Source organism: Cygnus olor, chromosome W (genome assembly GCF_009769625.2).
Source record: "Cygnus olor isolate bCygOlo1 chromosome W, bCygOlo1.pri.v2, whole genome shotgun sequence".
Taxonomy (NCBI): domain Eukaryota; kingdom Metazoa; phylum Chordata; class Aves; order Anseriformes; family Anatidae; genus Cygnus; species Cygnus olor.
This window is the reverse complement of record NC_049199.1, coordinates 2,937,227-2,959,851: the sequence shown is the minus strand read 5'-3', so window position 1 is coordinate 2,959,851 and position 22,625 is coordinate 2,937,227. Positions and strand designations below refer to the sequence as shown.

Genomic DNA, 22,625 nt, shown 5'->3' with positions numbered 1-22,625 from the left:
AAACCTGAGAGCAAAAGTAAATACCATGATGGTTAAAAATGTATATAACCCTTTGATAGGACTTAGTCCTATTAATCTTCTGATATTCCTCTAAATATTCTTGAAATACTTCCAGTCTTGTATATATTTTTGGTTATTATTTGATAAAAGCATACTGTTAGATTTTAAAGATAAAACTAAAATACTTTCAATAAAAGTACAGAGGTCACAACATAACTTTTCCAGCATCTGAAAAATGTCTTTTTCCCATTCTGCTGAAAAATCAGCTGTGCATTAAAATCACCAAAAAATATATGTGCTTCTAAGCAGTCAAAAGATTACATTTTTTAGTTACAGGTCTATATTCTTGGCATAGTCTGTGAATTGAAATATGAACTGGGTTTAGTGTACTTCTGTTCCTGTTATAGCCATTAAGTGATTATTTGCATCAAAAGGCAAGTTATACTGAAAAAGGATAAGATTTAATTGTTCTCAGAAATTTTCAGGAAGTTTATTTGATGCAAATATTATGGTTCAACAGGCTTCTGCAGTATATGCTATCAGTTTTACATTCTAATATGAAATAACCATAAGACTATCCAGAGATAAGAAGATGTTGGTTTGCGGCTGTTCACAGATGTTTGAGGGCAAAGGAGGAGGGAAAAGCAACTTGTTCCTGTGTTTGTACTTACATGAGTCAAGACCAAAAGCAGCCTCATACTCCATCTGGTCATCTCTGGAAACTCTGATACGGATTCAAGCTGATTCCAGCAGCAACCTTCTGCACTTCTGAAAGACTAACTTCTTCAAACCTCCTTCAAACCTCTTTTTTTTCTTTTTCTTTTTTTTTTTTAATATAAAAACCCCACTGTATTTGTTCACACAATGCCTTTGTGTGAGTCAGTACAGGCAGGCAGCAGGAACAACCACAGACTCACAGCTAAAATGCAAAGAGTAGCTTTATTCTCATTACCTCGCCAACTGGGGGATCCCAGAAGCAGCACTTGAGCAGAGGTACACGAGCACAGGCACACAAGCGGGAATGCACGAACCGCTAAACAGGGTCCATGCTAGGAGATCTCCAGCCTGCTGGTTTTGCCTGTTTTTATCAAGAGTTGTCACAGGCACAGTTTTCACCTCCATGCTGTGATCCTCGCTGTACTTCTTTGATCTTCTCTGTACCAAGGTCAGGAGCTCAAGCACATCCGATAGGGCACCTCCAAGTCTAACAAACAGCTATGTTATCTATGCACAGATGTGCTACTTGCCAAACACACAGCGCACAAACAGCAGCAGGAATAATTTATATGTTTTTCTACACTGCTGCTCCCCAGATTTTATGCATTCCCATCTGCAAGGTCACTTAAGCGTATTTACAGTCCTCCTCACCAGTCTTCGGTTCTGATCCCATCCTCCTTGCCAATTTTCCACCTTTAACCCATTCCTCCCAATATCCCACCCTCTTCGCTCAAGTAACCACTGCCTTTGGGCCTGGCAATGTGGGACAGGGTGTTTTACAAGGCATGTAATAAAACATAGGGAAAGGAATAAACATATCTCATTCCCCTTCCTGTCAGAGAATTAAACCACTCAGCTAACCAGGCACCACCAGTAGATTGTTTGATTCACATCATTAAGTCCTGAAGATGTTGAAAGTTGTCCTCCACACTAGCTGATTCATCAGTTATGTTGAAGCATCGCATGCCTTCAAATTCAGAACACCATCTGTAATGTTGAAGAAGGAGGTCAATGTCATAAGGCTCCTTGGTGTACAGCAGTTACTTCCAAATTTAAGGCAGTAATTGCCTTTGATGTTCAATTTAAACCCTGTGCGAGAGCACATGCCAAGTGCTCTATATTTGCTACTTGGAAAGAATAACAATGAGGAGTTAGCTACAGTAAAAAGCCAAGAACATTAAAGTATTTACATGTTGATCTTGCAGAAATGTATCCAGGGTATGTGCTTGTAGTACAAGACTACAAAGCACGATCTGCCATCCTGTAATAAGGGAGGAAAATAGGAGTGTCATCTCCTTCCAGTAATACATATGCTGTTGCTCCAGCTCCTTCAGTTAATATTACTCTGTGCTTGGTAACTTGAGACAGATTGATTGCCCATACAGATCAAAGAGCTATGGTTTGCACATTTTCAGATTGAACTTGAATTTGATGTGTTCGCGACACCAGTAGCATCATTCCAATGCTATATCCCCTAGATAAGGAACAGGTATTCATCAAACATACCTGAAATACAAGAACTCAAGAATCTGATATTAACAGAGGATGTAGAATAAGGGGAGAAGTTAGAATACAGAACCATACTGCATTCTCAGGGGTTATTATATGAATTTTCACATTTAGATTAATAGGTTGCAGTCCCACCATACAATTCATCAGCGTGAACAGTTCCATTTCCCCTGTGGTTAGTATTTTTGGGGAGACACCATCTGGAAGAATTGCAGTCCTCACAATGTTTTGTACTGGAGGTGTTGTGATACGATCATAGGGTGGAATTCCTGGAACTGGAGCATATGCAGCTATCTTTGTCCAGTTGCCACGTACATTGCACTCCCATCTGTAAACCAGGCATCTGTTTTGTGTTTTTCTATTAACTGGTCATAAGAGGGCACTTCCTCTGCTGGAGATGTAGGGAGATCTGCGGGGGGAGGGGGGGAGTTTCCCCTAGTGTGGGCATGTGATTAAAGGATACAGTTACTAGAAGAATGGCCATAATCAACAGATCAATATAATGGTAAACAGTAACTGTACCTGACCATAGTGCTACATCAGCTGCTATCATTTGGTGGCAAATAGAGGAACTGTATTTATATCCCTGTTGTGGTTTACCCCGGCTGGCAGCTAAGCACCACTCACCCATTCACTCACTCTCCCCCCTCCCTCTCTGGGATGGGGGATAGAATCAGGAAAAAAATGAAAGCCTGTGGGTTGAGATAAAGACAGTTTATTAGGACAGAAAAGAAGGGAAAATAATAACGATAATAGTACTACTAATAATAGTGTGTACAAAACAACTGATGCACAATACAATTGCTCACCACCCGCTGACCGATGCCCAGCCTATCCCCAATTAGCCAGTTCCCCCCACCCCGGCTAACCGCCCCATATTAATTGTTCAGCATGACGTCAGATGGTATGGAATACCCCTTTGGCCAGTTTGGGTCAGCTGTCCTGGGTCTGTCCCCTCCCAGCTCCTGCTGCACCCCCAGCCTGCCCCCTGGCAGGACAGAGCGAGAAGCTGAAAAGTCCTTGGCTTAGTGTAAGCACTGCTCTGCAACAATTAAAACACCAGCATGGGATCAACATTATCCTCATCCTAAATCCCAAACACAGCACCATACCTTCTACTAGGAGGAAAATTAACTCTATCCTAGCCAAAACCAAGACAATCCCTGAGGCAATACTTGAAATGCATATTGCTTTTGTTGCAGGGTAAAGGCAAACCGGTCTTTGCTTTCTAAAGCAATGGCTATTGAAAAGAAAGGATTAGCAAGTTCTATCACCACCTTCCAGGGTTATAAATTTTTGCTAATTTTTTCTGTGAGAGTATCCATGTCTGTTACCATAACTGCAAGGGTGGGGAGGTGACTTTATTCAGTTCTCTATAATCTACAGTCATTCTCCAAGTACTGTCTGATTTTTGAACAGGCCAACTAGGATTATTAAAAGCAGTCATGGTTTCTTTAACGATGTCCCACTTGTTGAAGTGCCTGAATGGTTTAAGTAATTTCCTCCTCACCCCCAGAATGCAATACTGCTTTACAGTCACCACCTTGGCAGGCGTGGGCAGCACAACAGAATCACTTCAAGGTTTCACACAAAACAGTTATAGATTTTATAGGAAATCCCACTTGCAAAGTCCTGAAGCAGAAGTGACCATTTAGTGTTTCAACTGTTTGTCCTGCCGACAATGCCCCAAATATAATCTTTAATTGGGGCAATGATCACTGGTAAATGGGGTGATATTTCTTATTGTTAAAGTAATTTTAGCTTGGTGGACGGGGGTGGGATTTGTCCCTGTTGTGGTTTAGCCCGGCTAGCAGTCAAACACCACACAGCCGTTCGCTCACCCTCCCCCCTCCCTCTCTGGGATGGGGGAGAGAAACGGGAAAGTGAAGTCTGTGAGTTGAGATAAAGACAGTTTATTAAGACAGGGAAAAGAATAACAACAATAATAATAATAATAGTATTAATAGTAATAATGTGTACAAAACAAGTGATGCACAATGCAATTGCTCACCACCCGTTGACCGATGCCCAGCCTATCCCCGAGCAGCCGGCCCCCCCCTCCACCCCGGCTAGCCACCCCTATATATTGTTCAGCATGACGTCAGATGGTATGGAATACCCCTTTGGCCAGTTTGGGTCAGCTGTCCTGGGTCTGTCCCCTCCCAGCTCCTGCTGCACCCCCAGCCTGCCCGCTTGCAGGAGAGAGCGAGAAGCTGAAAAGTCCTTGGCTTGGTGTAAGCACTGCTCTACAACAATTAAAACATCAGCATGTTATCAGCGCTCTTCTCATTCTAATCCAAAACATAGCACCCTGCCAGCTACTAGGAGGAAAATTAACTCTGTCCTAACTGAAACCAGGACAGTCCCCAAGCCATAGATCTGTGATGTGGCTTCTTTATCATTAATATCACTATGTAATACAGTAACTTCAACTTCAGTGTTCACCACAGCTAACACATGTAAAATCCCTCCAGACTGATGGTTGAAGGAACATGGGCAAGTCGGTCTCCCTCACCGTAAGAGGCTACAGTGGCAATAATTTTGGGGGACCTGCCAGACCATCCTTTCTGCTGTTTTGTCACTTGCCAGGTAGTGCCTTGCCTTGAGGTGGAAGGTGGAGTGGAGGGAGGAATGATTTATTTGCTTAAGCATTAATTTTTGCCATTGGCAAAACAGTTCTGATGTTGTGTTCCCATCTATTTCTGATCGTGGGACACTGGCTTGCACAAGATCATTCCACATCTGTTTCTTTCTCACCCTTTACTCTTTTGGGGTATAGGTGTATGACATCTGTACCCCTCCATCTGACATCTCCTGCTGCTCCTACATTTCTATGAGGTTGTGCTTCTAACACCTCCCTGCTTTCTGAATCTGGCTCAAATTCAATCTCGGAGTCTGAGGACTCACTCCGGATATTTCCATCCCATTCCCTGGGAGTCCATGAAGGTTTCATAGTAAGATCATGAACTTGGGAAGTTGAAACCCCACTTTTCCCCTATCTGCACCTTCCTTTGTTAGCAATATGACCCACCAGCTGTTCTACAGTGCATTGCTGCTCATAGCACCACTCTGCTTGAGCAGTAATTACTTCCAGTACAATCACCTTTGTGTCTTGTAAAGTCAGTCCTAACGTCCTTTTCCAGCTCTCTCACTTTACTCCATAATGCTGCAACGTTATGGAGTTGTTGATTACAAAACAAATTTACTGAACTAAACCAAATTACTTAACTAAAAATAATAGTAAAAAAATAAAAGCACCTACCCTCTGTCTTTAGTTAGAGAGCAGCAATTGAACAAACAAGCATGAAATATTTTGTCTTCAGAACTACAGATGGACCATTGCTACATTTTTGTTGTCTTTGCTATGAAGCACTTAAGTATAAAATGTACACCTATTGAATCTTACAGCGTTTTCATGTGAGACAATGACACCATAATCAACAATAATGAATGCTTCCTTTGTCCATTGACAACGAATTGCCATCAGCAGTGGGATCAACAGTATTTTAGGGTAATCCTATTTTTGTCTCCCTCCCTGATCCTGTTCAGAGAGAATCTAAATTCTCCTTCTAACCTCTGAGATGCATTAAGAATATTAATGGCAAGTGTGTGCTATCTAGGGGTCATCCCTTCTAAGCTTATTCAACATTTCACAAATGAGAAAGAGATTACTGTATATAACTTGGCAAGGCCACGAGTTCAGTAGATGGCTGTGGTTTAGACCCGTGTTGTGATTTAACCCGACCGGCAGTTGACTGGAGTGGCTACAGGGGCTGGAGTGGCTGTAGGGTCCATTGTAGGGGTTGGAGTGGCTTCAGTGGTTGGAGTGGCCATTGGGCCTGTCACAGGACTTGGAGTGGCTGCAGGGTCTGTCACTGGAGTTACAGTGGGGTCAATTACAGCTCGATAGGCACAGGCCAGACCCCAGCACTCTACAGTGATTTGTGTATCTCTTGTATTGCCAGGGTGATGACACCTTTTTAAAGCATTCTGCCAGTTTTTTAGGATTTTGCAGCTGTTCAGGGGTGAATTTCCAAAACACTGGAGGTGCCCACTGCTCTAGAAACCTGTCCATATCCTCCCACACTCCCTGCCACTCACAACTATCCCGCCTCAAGACAGATCTCCAGATGAGATTCCTAAGTAGTTGTTTAACCTTAAACAAAACCTGAAGTGCATTCAGGAGATATAACAATAACACCATGCTGGTCTGACCATTCCAAGGATATTCAACATCTTGAAGAACTATCGTAACTAGCTCGGGGGATAAGAGGGTGGTGAAGGAGAAAGGGAGAGTGAACAAGTAGGAAAAAATATCTCCCCCTGTCCCCTCCAGAGATTGACTCCCTGAAGAAAAAAGACAATAGGTGTAATTGTTAATAGTTTCTGAGATATGGTTTCCAAAGTATAGAGTTGACAGCAGTGCTGAGTACAAATACCAGGTTAGGGTCACGACCAGCAATTTTATCATATCATAAGCCAGTGTTATACTGTACAGTAAAATAATAATCTTAAAACAGCCCCCAGAAAGGATAAACAGCACGACAGGGAACACATGCAGTAAGTAACATGCTATAAAACTCAATTTGGAAAAAAGGCATGGCAGACCTGAGATCAAAGCAATCAACATTGTGACTAGCAACTATTAAGCAGGTCGAATACTTATACCAATTTTAGTTTAACACACTCTGGTCAGATCTGTCGATATCTCAACCCTTCGAGCCCCACGTTGGGCGCCAAAAGGACTGTTGTGGTTTAATCCATCCGGCAGCTAAGCACCACACAGCCGTTCACTCACCCTCCCCCCTCCCTCTCTGGGATGGGGGAGAGAATTAGAAAGAAATGAAAGCCTGTGAGTTGAGATAAAGACAGTTTATTAGGACAGAAAATAAAGGATAATAATAATAATAATAATGATAATAGTACTGCTAATAATAGTGTGTACAAACAAGTGATGCACAATGCAAATGCTCACCATCCGCTGACGGATGCCCAGCCTATCCCTGAGCAGCCAGTCCCCCCACCCCAGCCAGCCCCCCCATATTAATTGTTCAGCATGACGTCAGATGGTATGGAATACCCCTTTGGCCAGTTTGGGTCAGCTGTCCTGGGTCTGTCCCCTCCCAGCTCCTGCTGCACCCCCAGCCTGCCCGCTTGCAGGAGAGAGCGAGAAGCTGAAAAGTCCTTGGCTTAGTGTAAGCACTGCTCTGCAACAATTAAAACATCAGTGTGGTATCAACATTATTCTCATCCTAAATCCCAAACACAGCACCGTACCAGCTACTAGGAAGAAAATTAACTCTGTCCTAGCCGAAACCAGGACGCCCGGTAGGCAGCTGAGTGCCAAACAGCCACTCCTTCATTCTCCCCAAGTGGGATGGGGGAGAGAATCAGAGAGGTAAAAGTGCAAGTACTCATGGGTTGAGATAAAGACAGTTTACTAGGTAAAGCAAAAGCCGCATGCGCAATCAAAGCAAAACAAGGAATTAATTCGCTACTTCCCATTGGCAGGCATCAGCTACTGCCAGAGAAACAGGAGTCATCACGTGTAACAGTTTCTTGGGAAGACAAACTCGACTCTGAACGTCCCCCCTTCCTCCTTCTTTCCTTCTTTCCCCCAGCTTTTATTGCTGAGCAGAATGTCATACAGCATGGAATATCTCTTTGGTCAGCCTGGGTCAGCTGTCCTGGCTTTGTACCCCCTAAAGCTTCTTGTTCACCCTCAGCCTTCTTACTGGCAGGGCAGCATAAGAAGCAAAAAAAGTCCTTGGCTCAATATAAACCCTGATCTGCAACAACTAAAAATATGGGTGTGTTATCACCACTATTTTCATCAAAAATCCAAAACACAGCATTGTGTGAGACTCTACAAAGAAAATTAACTCCATCCCAGCAAAAAACATGACAGTAGCTTAAATGAATATTAAAAAAATAAACAATTTTACTCAAGTCGATATATATTTAAATATAGATTTGTATCATATATATCAACCCAATATGTATGTATAAATATAGAATGGGTATATGCTAGTGTTGGGAAGGTCAGTAGGTGTATGATATAAATTAATTATTTGTAATTTATATAAATAATGTTTTGCTTTAAAAAAAAAAATCTAATCTTGTCTTATGATTAGAGTTTTATGTTTAAAGTCGGATCCCTAGCTTTTCTCATCTTTGTTTTTGAATAAACATTTTCTGCAGTGTTCAGATGGTTTGATAATAGTACAATATTAGCACTGCACTTTTATGATTAAGACGCTCTTAATACTGTATTTCACTTGGAATTTCACCTGGAAGCAATGTCAAGGCACATGAAAGACAAGGAGGTCATCCGAGACAACCACCAAGGGCAAATCGTACCTGACCGATCTGGTGGCCTTCTTCATAGAGTGACTATGGAGTGACTGCATCAGTCAATAAGGGAAGACTGGCTGAAGTCATCTACTTGGACTTCTGTAAGGTCTTTGACACGGTCCCACATGACATCCTTATCTCTAAACTGGAGAGAGATGGATTTGAAGTGTGAACTATTTGGTTGATAAGGAATTAGCTTGAAGGCCACGCACAGAGAGCGGTGGTCAATGGTTCTATGTCCAGGTGGAGGCCGGTGATGAGTGGTGTCCCTCAGGGGTCTGTCCTAGGACCAGTACAATTTAATATATTTACCAATGATATAGACAGCAGGATCTAGTGCACCCTTGGCAAGTTTGCAGATGACACCAAGCTGAGTGGTGCAGTTGATACAACAGAAGGAAGGGAAACCATCCAAAGGGACCTGGACAGGCTGGAGAAGTAGGCCCATGTGAACCTAATGAGGTTCAACAAGTCCAAGTGTAAGGTGCTGCACTTGGGTCAGGGCAATCCCAGGGCAAGACATGAATACAGACTGGGTGAAGAACTCATTGAGAGCAGCCTTGCAGAGAAGGATTTGGGGGTTCTGGTGGACGAAAGGCTTGACATGAGCCAGCAGTAGGCACTTGCAGCCCAGAAGACCAACTGTATCCTGGGCTGCATCAACAGAGGAGTGGCCAGCAGGTAGAAGAAGGTGATTGTCCCCCTCTACTCTGCCCTTGTGAAGCCCCACTTGGAGTACTGTGTCCAGGTCTGGTGTCCCCAGCACAAGAAGGATGTGGATCTGTTAGAATGGGTCCAGAGGAGGGCCACGAAGTTGATCAGAGGGCTGGAGCACCTCTCCTATGAAGAAAGGCTGAGAGAGCTGGGGATGTTCAGCCTAGAGAAGAGAAGGCTCCGGGGTGACCTTATTGAAGCTTTTTGATACTTAAAGGGGTCTTATAAAAAAGACGGAGAGCAACTTTTTGCTCAGTCACATAATGACAGCACAGGGGGGGAATGGTTTTAAACTAATAGACGGGAGGTACAGATTAGAGGTTAGGAGGAAAATCTTCGCTCAGAGGGTGGTGAGGCTCTGGAACAAGTTGCCCAGAGAAACTGTGGAAGTTGGGTTGATCCCTGGAGGTGTTCAAGACCAGGCTGGATGAGGCCCTGGGCAACCTGATCTAGTGGGTGGCATCCCTGCCTATGGCGGGGGGGGTGGAGTTAGATGATCTTTAAGGTCTCTTCCAACCCAAGCTGTTCTGTGATTCTATGATTCTATGATTTATTCTAGAGAAAACTTAATTGCAGAACTAACGTATTTATCTCAAATGTGATTATGTTATAAACTAGACATTTATGTTGTAAGCTTGATGGATTCTAGATAGAAGATGAACAAATATGTAGAACTCTGGCTTAAAAGATCAGTAACAAAATTCAACTATCATAAAAGTAGAAGCATGATTTTCTGATTCTGTAAACAATGAAATCAAGGTTATTTTATCTTTGAATTCAATGAAAGCAGGATTGGCTTCTTTCTTTTTAGTAATCTATTTTTCATTTGTAGGACTCTGTAACTATATCCAGTTTCCACGATTCCTACAAACCCTTTTTATGGTGAGGCAAGATGGAATGACCCATTAAAACATCTTAAAGCCACTCTTAGTATGTATACTAACATGGAAATGAATGTACACTAACTTAATAGAAAAAGAAAATTGTATGTTAGATGTTCAGAATCCTTATGCATATCCCTTAAATTAAATAGAAATTAAAGAGAGATTTTACCACTGTGTTTTTAGACTGAGAACTCTGGGATTTTTTTCTGTGTGACATTCATATTCTAATGTCTACCCCCTGTTAAGTCTAAATATAGTGAAGCAACAGAACCAATATTATTTGCAATGTTTCTTAAATAAAATAATGGTTTAGCATAAAACAGTCTTTATCTGAGCCAAACAATTTTCAGGTTGTACTACTGTGGTGGTTTTACCTTCCTGGGCAGCTGAACTTTACCACAACTGCTCTCTCACTCCTCCTCCTCAGAAAAAGAGGGGGAGAAGAAAGTATGCTGGAAAGAAAAAAAAAAAAACTCAAGGGTTGAGATAAGGATAATTTAATTAAAGAGAAAAGGAAGAGGGAAAAAACACAAACAAGCAAAGGCCACACAGAAGCACAGATAAAAAGGAAAAAAAATATTCTCTGCTTCCCATCAACGAGTGATGTTTGGCCACATCCCTGAAGCAGGGCCTCAATATGTGTAGCAGTTGTTTGGGAGGACAGAAGTCTTCATAACAAGAGCCTCCCCACTCCTTCCCCTTGCCCACCTTTTATTGCTGAGTGTGACATCATATGGTGTGGGATATGTAATCATATAGAAAATGTAGGTTTAATTAGCAATGTATATGGATAAATTGTGGGAAATGTAGAAAAAGTAGGTTTAATAAGAAATGTGGATAAGACTTGTGAGAATCCAGGAAGGGAGTTCTGGAAGACAAGAGAAATGTAGAAGATGAGACTCACCATGGAGCTTGAGGCATACATTAATAACAAGAGGAGATAAGAGCAAGGACTGCTACAAGGCCCAGAAAAGAGGAAAGTAATGAAGTGTGACCAAAACCTGGCACGGGAACAGGAGGTTGCGATAAGATACCTCCCAGCCTGATAAATACAAGGATCAAAGGACTGTAAAGGGGGGCTGGAGGGTTTTGTGAAAGGAAAATCTCTGGAAGGAAAGTGTATAAAAGGAGCATAGCCGGGTTGCAATAAAGACTCTGATCACAATAAGAGTCCGTGCATTCAGTTGCCGCAATACGGTATGGAATATCCCTTTGGTTGGTTTAGGTCAGCTGCCCTGGTGATGTACCCTCCCCATCTCTTGCCCACACACAGCCTACTGGCTCTTGGGGTGGGTTTGGAGGGAATCCTGATGCTGTGCCAGCACTGCTCAAAAGACAAAATACTGGTGTGATAACAATGCTGTTCTATCTACAAGTGCAGAGCACAGCACTGTATGGGCCGCTGCAGGGAAAGTTAACATCCCAGCCAGACCTACTACACCCTCCACCCCTTATTTCATAACATTCCTGTCACACCCAGGTTCCACATACTTTAATATACAGATATTCTCATCACGACTGTTCCCTGTCCTTTAACATTTTTATAGATAGGTACTTCTTTTCATTCTATAAGCCTCTTCCAAAAATGTTCATAAGAACTGTTGATGATTTAGGCTTCGTCTGCCCAAGTGGTCACTCAGGACAGGTGGAGTAGGATTTCTGGACGCTGAAGTGGCTTTATGTGGCAAGGTTTTGGTAGCAGGGGGCCATAGGGGTGGCTTCTGTGAGAAGAATCTAGAAGCTGCCCCATGTTAGGTAAGGGCCCCACTGCTGACCAGAGCTGAGCCAATAAGTGATGTTGTTTTGCGCCTCTGTGAGAGCATACTTAAGACAGGGAAAAAAATGCTGCGCCACACAGCAGCTGGGAGAGTGAGAGGAGTGGGGAACAGCCTTGAAGGCGCCAAGGTCAGTGAAGAAGGAGGGGGAGAGGTGCTCCAGGTGCCGGAGCAGAAGTCCCCTGCGGCCTGTGGTGAGCACCATGGCGAAGCAGGCTGTCCCCCTGCAGCCCATGGAGTACCATGGTGGAGCAGGATCCCGCGCTGTAGCCTGTGGAGGAGACCACGGTGGAGCAGGTGGACCTGCACTGACGGAGGCTGCGGCCTGTGGAAGACCCCTGCCGGAGCAGATTCCGGGCCGGACCTGTAGCCCCGTAGCAAGGAGCCCACATAGGAGCAGGTGATCTGGCAGGAACTGCTGCTCATGGGGGACCCATATTTGGAGCAGTTCCTGAAGAGCTGCTGCCTGTGGTAAGCCACGCAGGATCAGTTTGGGAAGGACTGCATCCTGTGGGAGGGACCCCATGCTGGAGCAGAGGAAGAGAATGACTGTGAAAGAGCGGCAGATGACCAAGTGTTATGGACTGACCGCCATCCCCATTCCCTGTTCCCCTGTGCCGCTCGGGGGGGAGGACGTAGAAGTGGGTGGATGGGGAGAAGGTGTTTTTAGTTTGCTTTTAGTTTCACACTGTTCTAGCCTGTTAGTAATAGGTAATAAATTATTTTAAACTCCCTTTGCTGAGTCTGTTTTACTTGTGACGGTAATTGGTGAGTGATCTCCCTGTCCTTATCTCAACCCCTGAGCCCCTTCCATCTTATTTTCTCCCTTTTTTTTTCTTTGAGGAGGGGGAGTGAGAGAGCGGTTGTGGTGGAGTTCAGCTGCCCAGCAGGATAAAACCACCACAGTTAACAGCAAAAGGAGGAACAGAGAAAACATCGGTCTCCTACTTGATGAGGATGGTCACCTCAGAAATTTGGACACAGACAAAGCAGAGACATTTAATGCCTTCTTCGCCTCTGTCTTCAACACCGATGATGTTGGAGGACCATGACTGTGGTTACCATAAACTCCCAGCCAACTTCAAAGTTGTGCGGGATTTGCTGCTCCAGCTGGATGCATACAAATCTATGGGGCCCAATGGGATTCATCCCAGAGTACTCAGAAAGGTGGCTGATGTCATCGTAGGACCTCTCTCAATTATTTTTCAACGGTCTTGTGAATCTGGAGAGGTCCCAGTTGACTGGAAGCTGGCAAACATTGTTCCAGTTTTCAGGAAGGGCAAGAAAGAAGACCCTGGTAATTACAGGCCTGTCAGTCTCACATCAGTGCCTGGTAAAATTATGGAGAAGATTATTCTGGGAGTTATTGAAAAACACCTGAAAGACAATGCAGGCATTTTGTGGCCAACAAGGGTTCACGAGGGGAAAGCCCTGTTTAATGAACTTAATTTCCTTTTATGACAAGATTACCCATCTAGTTGACCAAGGGAAGACAGCTGATGTAACCTTTCTGGATTTCAGCAAAGCCTTCAATACTGTTTCTCACAGTATCCTTCCAGACAAAATGTCCATCATACATCTAGATAAATGATGGGTTGGGCTGAAAGTGTTATAGTAAATGGGGTTACAGCAGGCTGGCAGCCAGTCACTAGCGGGGTTCCTCAGGGCTCCATTTTAGGGCCAGTTCTCTTTGATGTTTTCATAAATGACCTGGATGTAGGACTAGAAGTTATGCTACATTTGCAGCTGATACTGAAGTGGGAGGAGCTGTTGATTCCATCAAGGGTAAAGAGGCCTTGCAGAGATATCTTGACAAATGAGAAGGCTGGGCAATCACCAGCCATATGAAATGTAATAAGAGGAAGTAACAGATTCTGCACCTGGAATGGGGCAACCCTGGATATATGTACAGAGTGGGGGACGAGAGGCTGGAGAGCAGCCCCACAGAAAGTGATTTGGGCTTCTGGTTGATGGCAAGTTGAATAAGGGTCAACAGTGTGCCCTGGCAGCCAGGAGGGCCAACCGTATCCTGGGGCGCATCAAGCACAACATTGCTAGCTGGTCGAGGAAAGTGATTTTCCTATTCTACTCTGTGCTGGTGTGGCCTCACTTTGAGTACTGTGTGCAGTTTTGGGCGCCACAATATTAGAAAGACATAAAACTATTAGGGAGTGTCCAAAGGAGGGCTACAAAGATGGTGAAGGGTCTAGAGGGGAAGACAAGACATAGGAGGAGCAGCTGAACTCACTTGGATTGTTCAGCCTAGAGAAGAGGAGACTGAGGGGAGACCTCATCGCAGCCTACATAGTATGCTGTTAGACTGAAATAACAGTGTTATTAATGGGGTGCTCTCAGACCCTGAGAGCAAAAATATATTCGCCTTTGAGTGGGAAGACCCTGAAATGGGGAGGAAGCAACAATACGGATAGAGTTTTACCTCAGGGGTTTACAGGGTCACCGAATTTATTTGGGCAAGTTCTAGAACAGATTTCAGAGCAATTCCAAACTCCAGAGGAGGTGTTACTGTTTCAGTATGTGGATGATCTTTTATTGTCAGGACAGGAGAAAACAGTTGTGAAGGAAGCCACTAACAAGCTATTCAACTTTCTGGGAAAACAGGGTTTGAGAGTATCAAAAAATAAATTACAGTATGTGGAAAAAGAAGTTGAGTATTTAAGGCATCTAGTGTCTGAAAGTACCCTCCCCACCAGAAAAGCAGTGAAAAAGAGAAAGAGGTGTTTAAGGAATTAAGAGCCACAGAGTCCGAAGGAAAATGGATACTCGCTGATGGGAGAGAAATGCTGAATAAAGCACTAATGAGGCAAATATTATAGAATCATAGAATATCCTGAGTTGGAAGGGACCCATAAGGATCATCAAGTCCAACTCCTGGCACTGCACAGGTCTGCCCAAAAGTTTAGACCATGTGACTAAGTGAAGGGAATGACGACATGGACTCCAAGATAGTCGAGAAATGGAGACCCTTTATTGTCCCAATGCCAGATCTTATATAGTTTTTCTGAGCCCCCTACACGCGCTGCACGTGGCTGGCAAACATAGTTACAGACTTCTGATTGGTGCATTCCTTTTGATCACGCGTAGCCCTCTATAGGCCCGTCCGAGCCTAACAACTCCTTCTTATTGGTTCCCACTTTCTCTTTTTCTAGCCTGGTTACCACTCTATGCCTCTGAGTAACCTTCTTCTTAACCCTTAGTGCACCGCTGTATCAATCAGCTCCAGTTTGTCACCGAACGGGTCACCCATAATTCCCCCTTTTTTTGTTTCTACAAGCCAAATCGTGCGCAACGAACAATTAATCATTTTTTGCAAACATTGCAACAGGCATGGTATAACTATTATAATTGCAACAAACGCGATAAACAAAATAATCATTATCTTTTACCAACTCCGTTAGCCACCCGGTTATTCCTAATCCCTTTAGCCAAGACTCCAATCCCAGTGAGCTTGTTGTTAGCTTATCAGACAACTCATTCAGTTTTTTAAGCTGTTGAAATATCGTCTGGGCTGGATTGAGACCCATGCGGCGCCAAAACTGCAGAGGTGGAGGAGGGTGGTGGTCCCAACCAAGGCTGCACGCCACGGGCTGGCACCCATCATGGTCCTTGTCCTGTGGAGACACAAGCGTACCCTCGCCCCCAAGTTATTAGCTGGTATGGTCCTTCCCACCCCCCGGTATCCAAGTTTCGCATCATAACCATCGCTTTCCCTGTTTTAACTGATGTTAGTCCTGATTCCATTATTTTAAAATGCTTAATAAGGGGTGGTACATCTTCGTGTTGAAAAGGTAGTGTTAAATGATTCATAACATAGATTACTTTAGCTAACCTATTCTGTGGTGTCTCTTGGGTGTCCCCCCTGTTTTTGCTTTGCTAGCAGGTCCTTTATTGTGCAGTGTACTCGTTCTACTATGGCTTGTCCTGTGGGTGAGTGTGGGATGCCTGTCTTGTGCGTGATACCCCAAGTGTGGAAAAATGCCGTCGTAGAGTGGCTGACATATGCAGGGCCATTATCTGTTTTTATTTCTTTTGGGATGCCAAGGGCGGCAAAGGCTGCATGAAAATGTGCTTGGACATGGCGGCTAGTCTCGCCTGCCATAGCCGTGGCCCAGATTGCATGTGAAAAGATGTCTATGGATACGTGAACATATTTTAACCTTCCGAATTCGGGAATGTGAGTAACGTCGGTTTGCCAAATCTGGAGGGAGGAGAGGCCCCTAGGATTGATGGTAGTCAGTGGGCCTGCCTGCTGTTGACAATCTGGGCAGGTTTGGACTATGAGTTTTGCCTCTCCTATAGGGATGGCAAATTGTCTGGACAATACTTTCGCTGCCTGGTGAAAGAATTGGTGTGATAAACGAGCCTGAGATAGTATATTTGGTACCGGGACTTGCAATGCTACGTTAGCTAGGTGGTCGGCTCGGGCATTCCCCTCTGTAAAGAAACCTGGTAAGGTGGTATGACTCCTAATATGAATTATGCAGTATGGATGGGTACGTTGCTCAACAAGGAATAGCAATTCCTTGAATTTTGCAAATAGTGCTTCATTCTGAATGTGCCTGATTTGAGATCGTTCAATTCGTTGTACCACTCCCACCGCATATTGTGAATCTGACACAATATTCACTGGGACCTGATGCCATTGTTTAAATGCCAATATTATTGCATGTAATTCTACTATTTGTGGGGAGCCTTGAATGTTTTCCATTATGTGATTCCACTGGCCCCCTTGTTCCCATGTAACTACTGCTTTTCTCGTTCGCCCCGACCCATCAGTGAATACAGTTTGTCCTTGGACAGAGTGCCATCTACATAGAGGTTTAACCTCGAGTTGTACATTATTATAAAAGGTGAACATTTTGTGAGATGGGAGGTGTATATCTGATTGACCATCAAAGCCCGAAAGGGCTGCTTGCAGCTCAATGCTATTCTGGAGGCACCAGTCAAGGTAGTCCTTAACTATTGGGATAACAATGCTTTTTGGTTCCCCTCCAGCTATCTGTACGATACGTTCTCTGCCCTTCTTAATTAAGGCTGCAAACATTTCAATGCGAGTCGCAAATGTCTTAGTAGGTTGATGAGGTAAGAACACCCATTCTAGTAAAAATAGTGGATTCGCTGCGGCGGGATCCCATTGCGCGATGATAGCTAAAGGCTGCGGATTCTGGTTGCATATGTAGAGCTGAATGGGTAAGTTTTCCGTGCGTCGTTGGCATTGTTGGGCTGAAATTTTTTCCTCAACGTTGCTTAAAGCTACTCTGGCTGCATTAGTCATGTTTCGGGGTGCATTAATGTCCGTGTCCCCCTTCAAAAGTTCAAACAATGGTGCTAAGGTCTGATTATCAATGCCGCAGAGCGTTCGTATCCAATTGATATTTCCTATAAGCTTCTGGACATCATTCAGCGTGCGGATTTCCGTTGTGATGGCTACATTTTGGGGTTGAATACTCTGTTGTAATATCTTCCAGCCTGAATATTTCCAAGGTGCTTCCGTCTGGATTTTTTTCTGGCGCAATTTGTAACCCTCTTTTTTGCAACTCCTGCTGTAGAACAGGCAGCACTTCTTGTGCTAAGCTCTCGGATGGGCTGGAGAGCAATATATCGTCCATATAGTGATAAATGTACACGTGAGGGAATTGCCTTCGCACAGGGCGCAAAGCTTCTGCAACGTATGTCTGGCATATAGTTGGGGAATTTTTCATCCCTTGGGGTAGTACAGTCCAGTGATATCTGTCTATGGGTTCACTCCTGTTGATTTTGGGGACTGAAAAGGCAAATCGGGGAGCATCTTCAGAGTGAAGTGGTATAGTAAAAAAAACAATCCTTCAAGTCAATAATTAGTATATTCATATTTCGAGGGAGCATAGTAGGGGAAGGCAATCCGGGCTGGAGAGCTCCCATGTCTTCCATGATGTTGTTTATCTGGCGCAGGTCATGGAGCAGTCGCCATTTCCCATTTTTCTTTTTGATCACAAATATTGGTGAGTTCCAAGGACTAGTTGTGGGGGTGATATGTCCTAATTTCAATTGCTCTTTAATAAGTTCTTGGAGCACAGCGACCTTTTCTGCTGGAAGCGGCCATTGATCCACCCACACTGGCTTCTCAGTTTTCCAGGTGAGTTTCATGAGTGGTCGCTCGTCAATGGCCGCTATCGAAAATTTTCCGGAGAGCTCAGGGTGAAATTGCCCTGCCCCATCACATCTCTCCCCAGGAGGCTGACAGGTATTGGGGCAGCATATGGCCGAACGTGGTATGCCGAACCTTCGTGAGTTTTAATGGTAAGCATATATTTACTCTGGCAAGTATTGGAAACACCACCCACCCCCATGAGGCCTTTTGCAGTTGAATCCAACGGCCATCCGCTGGGCCAGTCCTTTAGGGCTATTACTGTTACATCTGCCCCTGTATCCATTAACACCGTGACTGGGGCATTCGGGGGGTCGGTGGTCAGGTGATGTAGTGTCAGGGTCAATATAGGTCTTTTGGTGGCAATGGTCGAGGCCCAGAAGACTGACGGGGGTCCTGTTGACCCAAAACCCCTGTCACGTTGCTCGCACTGTTCTGCTTGGGGAACCGTTGCTTTAAATAATATTAACTGGGCAATTCTGGTATCCTTTGGCACGAGCACCGGTGGCGAGGGAGTCCATGCCATGGCTTGTATGACCCCTTCATACTCAACATCAATAACTCCAGACAGTACAAAAAGTCCTGTCAAGGTGGTGCTTGAGCACCCCAACAGGAGCGCGCTATATCCTTTACCTATTGGTCCCTTAATGTTCAGCATTATTTTGCGCACCCGAGTGTCCCAAAGGGTGCAGTCCTCTACTGTGGAGACATCCAAACCGGCACTTCCTTGGGTTTTGGCAATGAGGGAATCCACGGTGATATATTTGGCGAGGCCACTGGAGCGGTGCTCTGCTGTTGTTGTGATCCGGCTGTCATCATTACTCGAGGCAGGTCCCATGAGGGCGGCCTGCCCGCCACCGAGGACCGGGGCACTTGTGTCGTCGCACGGCCCCGCCCTGCGCTCCGCCTCCCATTTCCCTGCCGTGATTGCAGGGACCGACCTTCTGTGTTATATCTCGAGCGACACTGGCGAGCCCAGTGCCACCCTTTCCCACACCGGGGACAAGCAGAGGGGGGAGCAGGGTTACCGCGGCCTCCCCCCATGCCCCGCTGGGGGCATTCAACAGCAAGGTGCCCTGTAGCTTGGCAGCGGAAACAACGTTTACCCAAAATTTGAAGCGCTGCCGCAAAGGCTCCAGCTAAGGCGGCAGTGTGGTGCTCCACCGATCCAACTCAGTTACACGCCTCTATCATCTGCACTAACGTAGTATTAACTGGTAACGCTTGGAGTATCTTTCTACAGTCCGTGTTTGCGTTTTCTACAGCCAATTTTAACATCAATGCCTCTTTTGCCTCGCGATTGTCGACCTGTTTATCTACAGCGTCCCGCAATCTATCGATAAATTGCATGTACGGTTCGCTTACTTGTTGTTTAATACTCGTAAATGAGGGTTCAACTTTTCCTACTTCCGGTAATGTCAACATTGCCTGGAGAGCCAGAGACGCAGACTGCCGCAAGATGGCATCATTGAGCCTAGCCTGCAATCTCGGGTCCAGCAATGGCTCAGTCCCCATTAGTTGTGGGATCCCGGCTCCCATAAGAGGGTCACCAGGCTGTCTCTCCAGATTTTGTAAGGCGGCCGTTTCGCAGCCTTCTTTCCACTTTTGTTCCCACAGCAACTTCTGTGTTGGGGTTAAAATCATTGCGGCAATCTGGCGACAGTCGTAGGGCACTAACAATTGACCAGTCATGACGTTCTCTAACAACAATTGAGTAAACAGTGCATGCAACCCATACGTAGTCACCGTCTTTCGTAATTCTTTAATTAAATCCCATTGAAAAGGGTGATACTCATTTGGACCATTGGCACGCACTTCTACCGGGAAAGCCATTCCTATTGGGTCCCCGTCCTTTAATGCTTCCCGGTGTACCTGCTCCCATCGCTCCCGTGGATCAAAAACTCGAACTCCCAGGGAGGCATTGTTAAGGTGGGGCAATGTGGGAGCCGAGGGGGCTCGCGGATTAGGGCTAAGCAGTGCGGGTCCGCGGCCCTCCTCTTGATCGTCCCCCAAGTCTATTAAATTGTCCTGCTCTGGTGGCTCATCAGACTCCGATCCCGGAGCTGCCATCAGGATCGCCCGGGCGGTGGCGCTCTGTACCCCCTTTTCCGCCTGCCACGCTCTTAAAGTCTCCGTTACCAGGCGCCACGTGGTCATAACCTCAGCGGCGGTTGCATCCCCGCTTGATGCTGCCTCCCACACTTTCTCCCCAGTTTGTTCCCAAGTCTCTACATCGAATATAGCTGAGGCCGTCGAGGGGACCCCTTGTTTTTGCAAAAACTTTAATAGTAGCTTTATCTTAAATGGGTCATATTTTACACCCCTTTTGTTAATAATTGCGTTAATAATGTTACTATTGCTTCTTCTTCTCCTGAGAGATTGGCTCCCATTGTGAATGCCCAGCCGCTCACCTGTCCTTCAGGCGATGTCCCGGGGTTGAAGCTGCAGTCCAGCTGCGAGCTTGATTCGTTCGGCTGGGTTCCCTCCGGACGCTAGTGCAGCGTTGCTCTACCCCTTATCACGTCGGGGTCACCATTTGAAGGGAATGGCGATACGGACTCCAAGATAGTCGAGAAATGGAGACCCTTTATTGTCCCAATGCCAGATCTTATATAGTTTTTCTGAGCCCCCTACACGTGCTGCACGTGGCTGGCAAACATAGTTACAGACTTCTGATTGGTGCATTCCTTTTGATCACTCGTAGCCCTCTATAGGCCCGTCCGAGCCTAACAACTCCTTCTTATTGGTTCCCACTTTCTCTTATTCTAGCCTGGTTACCACTCTATGCCTCTGAGTAACCTTCTTCTTAACCCTTAGTGCACCGCTGTATCAATCAGCTCCAGTTTGTCACCGAACTGGTCACCCATAACTAAGTGCACAGTCCAAACGTATCTTTAATTCAGACAGGCTTGGTGCGGTGACTACTTCCCTGGGGAGCCTGTTCCAGTGTGCAACCACCCTTTCGGTGAAGAACCTCTTCCTGATGTCTAGCCTAAACTTCCTCTGCCTCAGCTTAACACCGTTCCCGCGGGTCCTGTCACTGGTGATTATGGAGAATAGGTCACCTGCCCCTCCACTTCCCCTCACGAGGAAGTTGTACACCGCGATGAGGTCCCCCCTCAGCCTCCTCTTCTCCAGGCTGAACAGGCCAAGTGATCTCAGCCGCTCCTCATACGTCTTCCCCTCTAGGCCCTTCACCATCTTCGCCGCCCTCCTCTGGACACTCTCCAACAGTTTAATGTCCTTTTTGTACTGTGGTGCCCAGAATTGCACACAGTACTCGAGGTGAGGCCGCACCACCGCATATTCACTGTTTAACATCAAGGGAGTCATTGGGGAGTTCAAGCAATGTGTGACGCTGTGCTATGGAAATATGTATGTGTAGGAATATATATTCTCTGGCTGAACAAGTATGCAGGAGTTGTGTAGTATGTCAAAAGGTAAATAGGAAAATTATCCCCAGTCAGCCCAAAGGGGGACGAGAACCAGGAATTCAACGCTTCCAAAATGTACAGGTAGATTTTACAGAACTCCTTAGAGTAGGTAGATTTAAATACTTATTATTCTTGGTCGATCACTTTTCAGGGTGGGTGGAAGTTTTCTCTTCAGTATCTGCTACTGCAAGCGTGGTAGCTAAGGTAATTCTAGCAGAGATAATTCCCAGGTATGGAATTGTTGAAAATATTGACTCTGATCAAGGAAGTCACTTTACGTCACAAATATTACAAGGGCTAATGTGGACTCTAGGAATTAAAGGGTAATTTCACACTCCTTGGCATCCTTCCTCTTCTGGAAAGGTGGAGCAGATGAATCAGACAGTAAAGAAGGAACTGACTAAGTTCTGGAAACTCGGCTCCCCTGGACGAAGTGCTTACCTTTGGCACTTCTCCGAAACATGGCAAAGGACATGTTACCCGGCGGTTATTACCCTAAGGGATTGCAGCCCTTGGTAAACCTTCTTGAGCCGCGGTACTGGTCCCTTCTCTGGTCTTGCCCTCTCCCTGATGCTTCTTAGGAAATGGTCCAGGCTTACACACCCGATGGCTCTCCTACCTGCGTTCAACTTTTCCACAAGTTAGCGGGGGCTCGATTCAAAGTAGATAACCAATCCTCTAGGTATATTTTCCCACCTATTATTTTAAATTTCCGGGACCGGGGTAATTCAAGATGTTTTGGATATAACACATACTATCTTATCTCTACCGGAGGGGACACTCCCCCTATGGGGTTTTGGGGTCCCCAAATCCTTCTATTAGGGCCTTTATATGAGTTTCCAACGATCACTAATATTCTAATCAATACAAATTTTAATATACATACAATTAGCATCCAAAGGGTAGCTATGCCCCGATATACTTCAAGTTCTTTTAAGCTTAACTTTCAGATCTCCAGGAGTAGACTCAACCTTCCAGGTTCCTGTTATGGGTCCCTTTTCTCCTGACCCATCCTGGAACCCTCAAAGAGGTTCTGAATCCCTGGAACCCTCAAAGAGGTTCCGAATCCCTGGCCGAATCCCTGGAACCCTTA

General features: G+C 45.2%; 1 long non-coding RNA gene across 1 annotated transcript; it reads right to left on the bottom strand.

Annotated features, from left to right (window-relative positions):
* Positions 1-15,243: 15,243 nt before the first annotated feature.
* Positions 15,244-20,716, bottom strand: LOC121062444. Its single transcript, XR_005815561.1, has 2 exons — positions 20,510-20,716; positions 15,244-15,582 (listed from the first exon to the last, which is right to left on the bottom strand). It is a non-coding gene; the product is annotated as an uncharacterized LOC121062444 (long non-coding RNA).
* Between the last annotated feature and the right edge of the window lie 1,909 nt (positions 20,717-22,625).